This window comes from Pristiophorus japonicus, chromosome 15, assembly GCF_044704955.1.
Source record: "Pristiophorus japonicus isolate sPriJap1 chromosome 15, sPriJap1.hap1, whole genome shotgun sequence".
NCBI lineage: Eukaryota > Metazoa > Chordata > Chondrichthyes > Pristiophoridae > Pristiophorus > Pristiophorus japonicus.
Genome location: NC_091991.1, coordinates 22,612,652 through 22,623,293, shown reverse-complemented (window position 1 = coordinate 22,623,293; position 10,642 = coordinate 22,612,652). Strand labels below are relative to the sequence as shown.

Below are 10,642 nucleotides of genomic sequence, written 5' to 3'. Positions count from 1 at the left end.
TGTCACGGTAATCAATAAACACCTCATACCATTGAGTAGAAAAGTCTCTGGTCTTGGGCATTTGGCAGACCTCCTTTACTGCCTCTGAACACCAGATCCAGCGATATGTGTTAAAGATACACGAATCTAGTGGTTATGGTACTGGTCTAGCAACCCTGAGGTTTTGAGTTCAAATCCCACTATGGCAAATTGGTAATTTGCAAGCACGCACCTGTAAGAATAAAAGTGTTTAGTAATGATAAAATTGATTCTGTATATATAAACGTTAAAAGTGTAGATTATGCGGAAAGGCTGCAGTGTTGAAAGAAACAAAATGGATAACTTCCCCAAGTTTATGTCTCCTCTGGCTGACCAGAACTCGAGGAACAAAGGAAGCCTGGCTTTGAAACTCACCAAACTAGAAAAGATGTTAATTGGAAAGCCATTAACCTAATCAAGGAATGGCACTGGCCCTCTGGACAGACACATGTACAAGGAGAAGCCAACCAGGAACGGCCTAGGAAACAGGCTTTCTGAGAAACAATAGCCTTAAGGGATATAATAAAGATTGCTAGCTCTCTTCTCTTACGCACACAGCAAAAGCAGGGCCTTCCTCTACAGACAAAGAAGCAGGCTTTGCCAGAGGGAAATAAAGTATACCTTTTTTATTGTAATATCATTGTATCTGTTGTAACTAAGTAGATCCGTAGGATAGCTGATGACTGTTGATAGATGTGCATGTGTGTGTGTTTAATAAACTATTCCAAATTGTTTTAAAAGAATCGGTCTTGCTGTCAATTTAATGCAAGAGATTTAGAAATCTTACACACCAGAAAAATAACCATGAAAGAGTGTTGAAAAAATGCACACAGTTCACTAATATTCTATCACTCCTACCTGGTCTGGCCTATATGTGACTCCCGACCCATACTATGTGGTTGACTCTTACTACCCTATAAAGTGGCCTAAGAAGCAACCCAGTTGTGTACAATCGCTACAAAGTGCAGTAATAAGATTGTATAGCTCTACTGGCAACAATCCAGACATCGTATCAGGCTAAGATTAAGGTAATCTCAGCCCAATTGACCCTGTAAAGTCCTTCTAACTAACATTTATGTGCTGGGTGCCTAAGTTAGGAGAGCAGCCTCACAGACGAGTCACGCAACAGCCTGTCATAGTTGTACACACACAAGCAAAACTATCGGCCATCATCCCATCCCTAGGTATCTCCTATCCAACTGGATAGAACCACTAGAGATAGATGCACAGTACAGCTATAAAACTGGAATCTACCCAACAATGTGGAAACTCGACAAAAGGTAGTATTCAACCCTGTGTGACACCAAGGAGCCGAGAAAAGCTGAGGTCAGTGGGGGTCAAATGGAAAACCCTCCAGTGGCTGAAGTCATACTTGACACAAAGAAAGATGGTTGTGGCTGTTGGAGGCCATTCTTATAGCCCTACATGAGTTCCTCAGAGAAGCAGCTTTAGCCTAAATTCGGCTGCTTCATCATGGGCATTCCCTCTGTCATATGTCAGGAGTGGGGTCATTCAGTAATGGTTCTACACTGTTTAACTCTATTAACAATGGAGTTATTTTGCATTGTCATATGAAGGCAAGTTATATTAATTCAATTAACGAAGTCTGATCAGAACTGTTGCTCTGAATGTTCACTCGTTATAAAATAAAGCAGATTAATGATTAGCCTTGTCTTACAAGATGTTTTCTCAGTTTGAATTCACAAAGATTGGAGAAGTATGTGTGAAAGGCACGGATACCCGGTTATGCTATGGTATAGTTAGATATTGGGCAGTATGGGAACACCCCTAAAGATAAGATGCTCAGACTACTTACAAGAGTGACTAGCATTGCTGTATCCAAGAGAATATCTAAGGCACCTAAACTTATAACATCTGCATATCTAATTTTAATACTCAAATTATGACAAATTGAGGGAAGACCTGTAGAATATAGATTATAACGTGACATACCAGTAGAGAGATGAGGAACTGCAGTGCAGATATGTTGTGCATCCAGCACACCCCAGATATTACATTCCAGACATCACACCTTGTCACAGATATGTAACAATTTTAAAGGGAAGAAAGAACGCTTCATCATTTTAGGAAGGAAGTATGTCTTGGGTTAATTCATTAAAATACAATTTTATAAACTTTTGTACATTTTTAAGTCTCTGTCTATGCATAACTTTATTTAAGTTAACCTCACTCGAAATTTTTTTTGCTAGACATGGTTTCCTAGTTGATTTGCTATACAGATAGTATTGAGGTGGAAGAAACATGGCTTTACGTGTATGAAAAGTGTCTCGGGGTTAGATGGCATTAAATCAGCTGCTTCGCTGTCTCTGGAACTGTTACCTCACACTGCACCTGTTGGTGACTTAAGCAGTGGAAGTGTTAATCTGAAATAAATTCTAAAATAGCTGCTATCTATTGGCCCCAGAGATTGACTATGGTATAAGTAAAGAATAACAAGGACCAGTGCTTTACTGAGTGATGGCAAATGATATAACACAGGGGTTCTCAACTGGGAGTCCGCGGTCCCTTAGAAGCTCGCGAGGTTTTAAGGGATCCGCCAAAAACAAGCGGCGAACAATACTTTCCCCAGTGGAGTTGAATCTGAGCAATTTATAAATAGAAACCCACTCATGTGAAATGAATTCATAAACGAGAATGGTTCACACCAACAGTTTGGCTTGAATTTGAAAGGGTGGAGGTCAGCGAAAAGTTTGGGATGTTACGGTTTATCTGGATGGCTGAGACTGCCGAGTTTCTCTGGGTTGAGTTGCAACGCATCGAATCCATGAGTCATCCAGGTTCCTAGCGGCAAAGCAGAGGGAGGAGCTGGGGAGTAAGCACGGACACCCACTCAAGCTCATGCATATAGAGCTTCGTTAAAAACTTTTCAAATGGGAATTCTCATCAGTTTCATAAACTGAAACCGACCAGCGAGTGTTTTTTGGGGGGCAGAGGGCGCTCGTTTGCGGATACGGTCCAAACTCAGTGAAGTCTCTGGTTGGTTGAGTTTGAATGAAATTAATGGGAATGTTAACTGGAATTTTTTTTTTTTTAATTCGTTGCCAATCTTTCCAATTCTTTGTCAAATCACAAACGCCAGAGGTCACCTTGCACACATCAAGGATCACTCTGCGCCAATGCTCTTAGCCAAAAGGCCTAGAGCCACTGCACCGTTCCTGGAAGTACTGCAATACCAGGTTCGTGCCATGGAGGTGGATGGGTCAGGCCCCCCACACACCTCCGTGGAGGTGGATGGGTCAAGCCACCCCACCCACCTCCTATTTCCAAAAAGCATAGGAGAACCACCTTCCTGATCCAGGGAGAACCACTTTGGGGTCATGGTTACTCCCCTGTCAGGTCAGTTACGCATGATCTTAGCCAAAAGGCCGAGAAGCAAACTGCAATGTCACGCCTGCTGGCAGTTCTTGTATTTTGCTGGTTGGGCCGAGATGGGCAACACAAGAGCCTGATTTGCCACCTCTCCTGGGCGGGGGTGACCATGCAGTCCAGGTCCTGGGAGTTGACTTATTGATTCTGCATATTAATCATGCCCAGACTTGATGGTGTGAACTCGAATTAATGTACCCAGCCTTGTCAGGTAACTCATACCCATAGGGTAACTTTGCATTTTTCCTATCTTTTATTTTAAATATTAAAAATCTAAAATACTTTTTTAAAATTTTTGTGTATGTTAGAGAGGGATATTAGGAATGGGGACATTCCCTGGTCAGACATTATATAACAATAAGCCCGTTTGTCTTCCCCAATCTCCAGAGAAAATCCCCTACTCAATAATACTTACTTTCCAGAACTCATCACGGAACAATCTGCTCCACACCTTGGGCTACAAACCACTTCTTTAGTGGGAATATGAAACAAAACTACTTGTTCCATCACAAACAAAAAAAAATCATGAATATATATGTTTAATTGTATAACTAATTTTTATACAGAAAAAAATACTTGTGCTTCAGGGGTTCTGTGTAATTTTTATAACACGGGGCGGGGCGGGGGAGGATGCGAACCCCCACTACAACCTAGTCTTGGTGATGGTCTGTAATATATTTCTCTCCATAAAGCATCATTTTCATCATTTATTTTACTTAAACGGCATGATTTCTGTATTTGAGTTTTCTCTTTTAATATTCTATATTTGTTTTGAAGTAATTGTTTTGTCTTAAAGAGGAGTTATGAGATTGAAAGAGGAGTTATGAGATTGGAAGAGGTCTGATGACTAGGCAAACATTAGCTATGGATTAAGGTAATGATCCTGAGGATGAAAAATTATTTTTATGGACTTTCAGAAGACCTAAGGTAATCGTTTAGATCCAGTTGTACTGACAATTTTGATCACTTTTTGAATATAAATTTAGATATATGGTTATATATAAGTTATGGCAGTGGTATTTTTGCAGGTTCTAGAGCTTTCCTTATTTATCAAATATATTTCAGGGCTGTGTGACACATTGAAATTATGTTAAAAAAAATTGTCATACAATATATTTTAAGGAAAGGTTTTCATTTCAAGCAGGGAAATTATGTGGCGAGATTAGGAAAGTATGGGGTGGTATAATAAGCAGTGTCTATATAAGGTTATTGGACATAACTGGAGGGTTGATAATGGCTGGTTAACAATGTTTGAGTAGAGTTACTGAGGATGTAATCATCATCATAGGCAGTCCCTCGGAATCGAGGAAGACTTGCTTCCACTCCTGAACTGAGTTCTTTGGTGGCTGAATAGTCCAATACGAGAGCCACAGACTCTGTCACAGGTGGGACAGATAGTCGTTGAGGGAAGGGGTGGGTAGGACTGGTTTGCCGCACGCTCTTTCCGTTGCCTGCGCTTGACTTCTGCATGCTCTCGCCGTTGAGACTCGAGGTGCACTTCCTCCACTTAGGGCGGTCTTGGGCCAGGGACTCCCAGGTGTCAGTGGGGATGTTGTACTTTATCAGGGAGGCTTTGAGGGTGTCCTTGTAGCGTTTGCGCTGCCCACCTTTGGTTTGTTTGCCGTTAAGGAGCTCCGAGTAGAGCACTTGCTTTGGGCACCCGCGGGGACGCAGGACAAGGATTTTTCGAGGTTGGTTAAAAACCCTCTTTGGCCTCATCAGTTGCATCGAGTGTCGAGGCGTATGCACTGATGACTGTGGCGCACTGGTCCTGTAAATGTAGATTCTTTTCCTCAATCTGGTTCAGTAAAATTACTGAGTCGAATACCTATTGTGCTTTAAACAAAGCAGTCTTTATTTTACCGGCCGGCAAGACTTATCAGACAGAAGATATACTCTCTCGATAGAGCGTACACACTCCCTACGGATAAGTGACGTTACATTGTCAAGGCACGATGGTTATACATTTTCGGCAAAAGATAACAAGATAGGGCTAGAGTGACATCCCAGCTCAGCCCATCTCTTTTGATCCCTCCTTCCCTTCGTCCACTCATAAGCCGACCCAAGCATGGTCCGATTTTAAACAAAGACCTTCTGTCAATGTTTCAGGTTAATAACATGATTTAATAAGACCTTGAGGTTTTTCTGCAAGCTGTGGGTTTTGTTTCAATATGTGTTAGTGTTGTAACATTTCGCAGTCTCGAGTCTGAGATGTCATGGCTATTCCTCCATGAATTGTTTGTTAGCTTATACTGTCCCTATACAATTCCCACGTTCTCAACTTCAATGTCTCTATACATTTTTAAACATTCACAGTCCCAGGATAGGTTGAGTCATGAGGCATTCGTTAGCCCCGCAAGGGGGAGTCTTTGAGGTGGTCAACCAGCTCGTTTTTGATGGTGAAACTGACTCCATGGAGGCGGCGTTCTTCTTCTGGTTTCCCTTTCCAGAAGGTGTAACCTCCACCTTGTTCCTTGAGCTGGCCTTCCCCCGCCCGCCGGGTCTCGCTTAGGGTGGCGATGTCGATATCAAAGCATCTAAGTTCCCGGGCAACTACGGTGGTGCGGCATTCCGGCCTGTCGCTGTTGGGGTTGTCCATGAGGGTCCTGATGTTCCAGGTCCTGAACTTCATGTTAACGTAGTGGAAGTTGCCTGTGCATGAGTTCTTTTAATGTGGGGTGGTTGTTGCACACGGGCTTAGCTGAGTGAGGTCTTGATCCAGTGCCAAGGGGGTCCAAGACAACTGGAGACCAGGCACTGCTATATGGGCCTAGTTGCTTGCGGCGAGATGTTGGCCGCAGGCTCGGCGCTGGGTAGCACCCTTGGTGGTAGATGATCCGAGGCCTGGTTGGGGACAGGCATTGGGAGGGTCATTGGCCCACCGGGGTTCAGGGTGGGAGGGCAGAGGGGTCACAGCCATGGAACTCACCACGTGTTGGACGTAGAGAAGAGGCCAGGTCGCCGGTGGGGAAGGAGCGCTCCAGTCATCGCTGAAGGAGGAGGGGAGGCCAGTCGCCGACGTGGGTGAGGGGGACCCAATCGTCCTTGAGGAGGAGGTTGTCTGTCGCCACGGGAGGTCCAGCCGTTGTGGAGGAGAGGCCCATCAGAAGGATGTAGTGGAACATTAGTGATGTGTCTGACAGAGTAGAGGCAATTTAGATGCAAGCATGTGTGTGTGTGTATATGGGAAGAGAGGGGAAGGGCGCATATTGTCCTGAAATGCCTTGTGGACACAATGGTCAAAAAAAGTAACTACTGCATTTTGTAAGTTGCAGTCACTGCACAATGTAGCTGTCATATTTGCATAACTGAAATTAACTATATTGTTTATTGAGTTTTTACTCTGGACTTACATATTTATTTAATTTGTGAAACTGAGCAACTAAAGGGCTCTAATATGGTAATGACATCCATTTTACAGTATTCTCTTCATCCATAAATATAAATGAATATCTTGCCGTTCCCTACCTAGTTTTTAAAAATGTTAATAGATTAGTCAATTAGCCTGTTTCTGCATGGTATGGAAAATAAAATATTTAATCAAATAGCAATTGAATTAGCTGTGTAGTCTTTGTTGGATGTCAGCATTTTTTCTGTGAAATTAAATAATTAATTTTAACAAAGTATAAAAGAAAGCAACTTGATTGTACTTAGCAGTTAAATAATTAGAATGGGATTCCCCAGGGAAAATGGAAACCGTCCAAGGGCAAGTTAAAAAAATGTACACTCTCTGGAAAAAGTCTTCTTCACCGTCAAAGCATATCAACCATTTCTGTGGAATGTAGTTACCACATGCATCTAAAGAGATCCCAGGATAGGAGGTGGTGCCATCTTCTTGGCCTTTCTCAGAAAGCCTTCAAGAAAGTCTTATTATTAGAAGGATCTGCTTTCCAGGCTGCTGTATTGAGTTTTCTTTCTCTCGGTCAGCTCATTTAATAGTACTGAGGTTCTTCCAGCTGAGTGCTAATATGACCCGACCACCACGGTGGTTCAGACCTCTTGCTGCCACATGCCCCATTAGCACAGGATGTGAGCAGGGGAGATCCTGGGGGCCAAGCCCATTCTACCAGTGCTCCCAAATCCTGAGACTGCCCAAACACTTCCAGATTCCAGGTAGACGATTTTGGTTTGCTATGACAATCAGGTAGGCAACAACAATGACTTGCCTTTATATAGCGCCTTTAACGTAATGAAGCATCTCAAGGCACTTCACGGGAGCGTTATCAAGCAACATGAGAAGTTATCAGGACAGATGACCAAAAGCTTGGTCAAAAAGGTAGGTTTTAAGGAGCATCTTAAAAGGAGGAAAGGTAGAGATCAGAGAGGTGGCTCATGACTTTATTCTAAAACCCACGCACACCGCACTTCAGGCATACTACGAGAGCCATGCTACCACATCAATTAGGATCAATTGTAACTCTTTCGGTTACCACCTCTGCCTATTTATCGTAGTGTGTTTCTCTCTCTCTCTCTCCCTCCCTTCTTTCCTTTCATATGGCTAATGGTGGATTGTGTTGATAGAGAGGAGCGCCACCAAGGTTATATTTTTTAGTGGTGGCTGTGCGGTACTGGTCACGAGGGGGATATAGCCAGGCCTGTAGCTCAATGGACTTGGATGGAAGGGATCCTGTTAAGGCTGTAGACTTGCTTTGTGTTGATGGGTTATGAAGCTGGAGGGTGGCTTTCAAGCTAGAGGTGCAAGGAAGGATATGACCAAGGCTGCAAGTCAAAATTGGACTGTTGTTTAGGGGAAAGATCCTCTTCTGCCCTTCCAACCATTGCATTCTATCCCTTACCCCCTTTATCCTACCATATCCCTTCTTTCCCTGTTGGATTCCATCTCAATTATGTCCCTTGCACTCAAACTATCGCCTCATCCCACCACTCCTGCTCCTCCTCACCATCTTACTCCCACCTCATCTATGTTTCACGTTCCCATTACCCTCTCATTCAATTTCTTTTCTTCCCTATCCTCTTTACATTACCTGTTCATTCTCCCTGACCTCCATCCTCTCCTCGCTATCCACTGCCCCCTCACAATACCCTTTTCCGCTCTCTGTCTCGCCCCATCACCCCAGCCTAACCCTCCCATCCTCCTCCTTCTACCTTCCCAAATTCCGCTATGCTCTTCTCTCTCTCTGATCACCCCAGTCCCCATTTTAAAGTTGTGCATTGTCATCTGGAATTTCTGCACGGGTTCTCCTGATCGTAGCTTCAGCCAAAATCCCAGAAAAGTAGTGTAAAAAGCCGTTTACACCATTTCTACAGGGCTTCCACCATTTCTCCATCAAAATTACAACAGACGATTGGGAGACCCCCCCCCCTCCCCCCTCCCCACCCCACCATAATAATTCTACGTGTCTGTCTTTATTTTTTTATTGCCATTATAAATTTCTATGTATGGTTATGATGGAGGCTTCACTGCAGCACATCCTGGTGGAAGTGTAATTTAAGTGTGACAAATTTACAGGGAGTGTAATTGCAGTGTGACAAATTTATAAATGTGGCTTAGGATTTCTAATGGAAAAAGTTAGAAGGAAGAGTTAGATTTTTAATGTACTATAGAAAGATAATTATAAAAATAAGATACATATATATGGGATCAAGTCTATTTTATCATTCTTTTAATGTGCATGTTCAAATCAAAATTTAATTAGTATGCTGAATATGATCTCCCACTTAGCATAAAAATATACCTTCTAAATTTCATAAAAGGAAGTTTTATATATTTTTTTAAAGTTGAAATGATCAGCATTAGTCAACAGTATGTTATTGCTTTCCATATAACAAACCTTTTATATGTGTGTATATATAATCGCCCTTAATGTAGAAAAATATGCCACAGACGTGTAATCAGACAAAAATCAACACAGAGCCAAAGAAGGACATATTGATGGCTTGAGGAATGGTGCAAGAGGGAGGGATTCAAATTCCTGGGACATTGGAACCGGTTCTTGGGGAGGTGGGACCAGTACAAACTGGACGTTCTGCACCTGGGCAGGACCGGAACCAATGTCCTAGAGGGAGTGTTTGCTAATGCTGTTGGGGAGGAGTTAAACTAATATGGCAGGGGGTTGGGAACCTATGCAGGGAGACAGGGGGAAGTAAAATAGTGGCAGAAGCAAAAGATAGAAAGAAGAAAAGTAAAAGTGGAGGGCAGAGAAACCCAAGGCAAAAATCAAAAAGGGCCACATTGCAGCAAAATTCTAAAAGGGCAAAGTGTGTTAAAAAGACAAGCCTAAAGACTCTGTGCCTCAACGCGAGGAGTATTCGTAATAAGGTGGATGAATTAACTGCACAGGCAGCAATTAATGAATATGATATAATTGGTATCACGGAGACATGGCTCCAGGGTGACCAAGGCTGGGAACTCAACATCCAGGAGTATTCAACATTCAGGAAAGATGGACGGACAGAAAAAGGAGGTGGGGTAGCGTTGCTGGTTACAGAGGAAATTAACGCAATAGTAAAGAAGGACATTGGCTTGGATGATGTGGAATCTGTATGGATAGAGCTGCGGAATACCAAAGGGTAGAAAACGCTAGTGGGAGTTTTGTACAGACCACGAAACAGTAGTAGTGAGGTTAGGGACAGCATCAAACAAGAAATTAGTGATGCATGCAATAAAGGTACATCATGGGGCAACTTTAATCTACATATAGATTGGGCTAACCAAATTGGTAGCAATACGGTGGAGGAGGATTTCCTGGAGTGTATTAGGGACATATTGGTTTTCTAGACCAATATGTCGAGGAACCAACTGGAGTGCTGGCCATCCTAGACTGGGTGATGTGTAATGAGAAAGGACTAATTAGCGATTTTGTTGTGTGAGGCCCCTTGGGAAAGAGTGACTATAATATGGTAGAATTCTTTATTAAGATAGAGAGTGACACAGTTAATTCGAAGACTAGGGCCCTGAACTTGGGGAAAGGTAACTTCGATGGTATGAGACGTGAACTGGCTAGAATAGACTGGCGAATGATACTTAAAGGGTTGACGGTGGATAGGCAATGGCAAACATTTAAAGATTACATGGATGAACTTCAACAATTGTACATCCCGGTCTGGAGTAAAAATAAAACGGGGAAGGTGGCTCAACCGTGGTTAACAAGGGAAATTAGGGATAGTGTTAAATCCAAGGAAGAGGCATATAAATTGACCAGAAAAAGCAGCAAACCTGAGGACTGGGAGAAATTTAGAATTCAACAGAGGAGGACAAAGGGTTTAATTAGGAGGG

At 42.8% G+C, this 10,642-nt stretch overlaps 1 pseudogene; it reads right to left on the bottom strand.

The window, feature by feature from the left end:
* Positions 1-3,178: 3,178 nt before the first annotated feature.
* On the bottom strand, positions 3,179-3,416 carry LOC139226025 (U2 spliceosomal RNA; annotated as a pseudogene).
* Between the last annotated feature and the right edge of the window lie 7,226 nt (positions 3,417-10,642).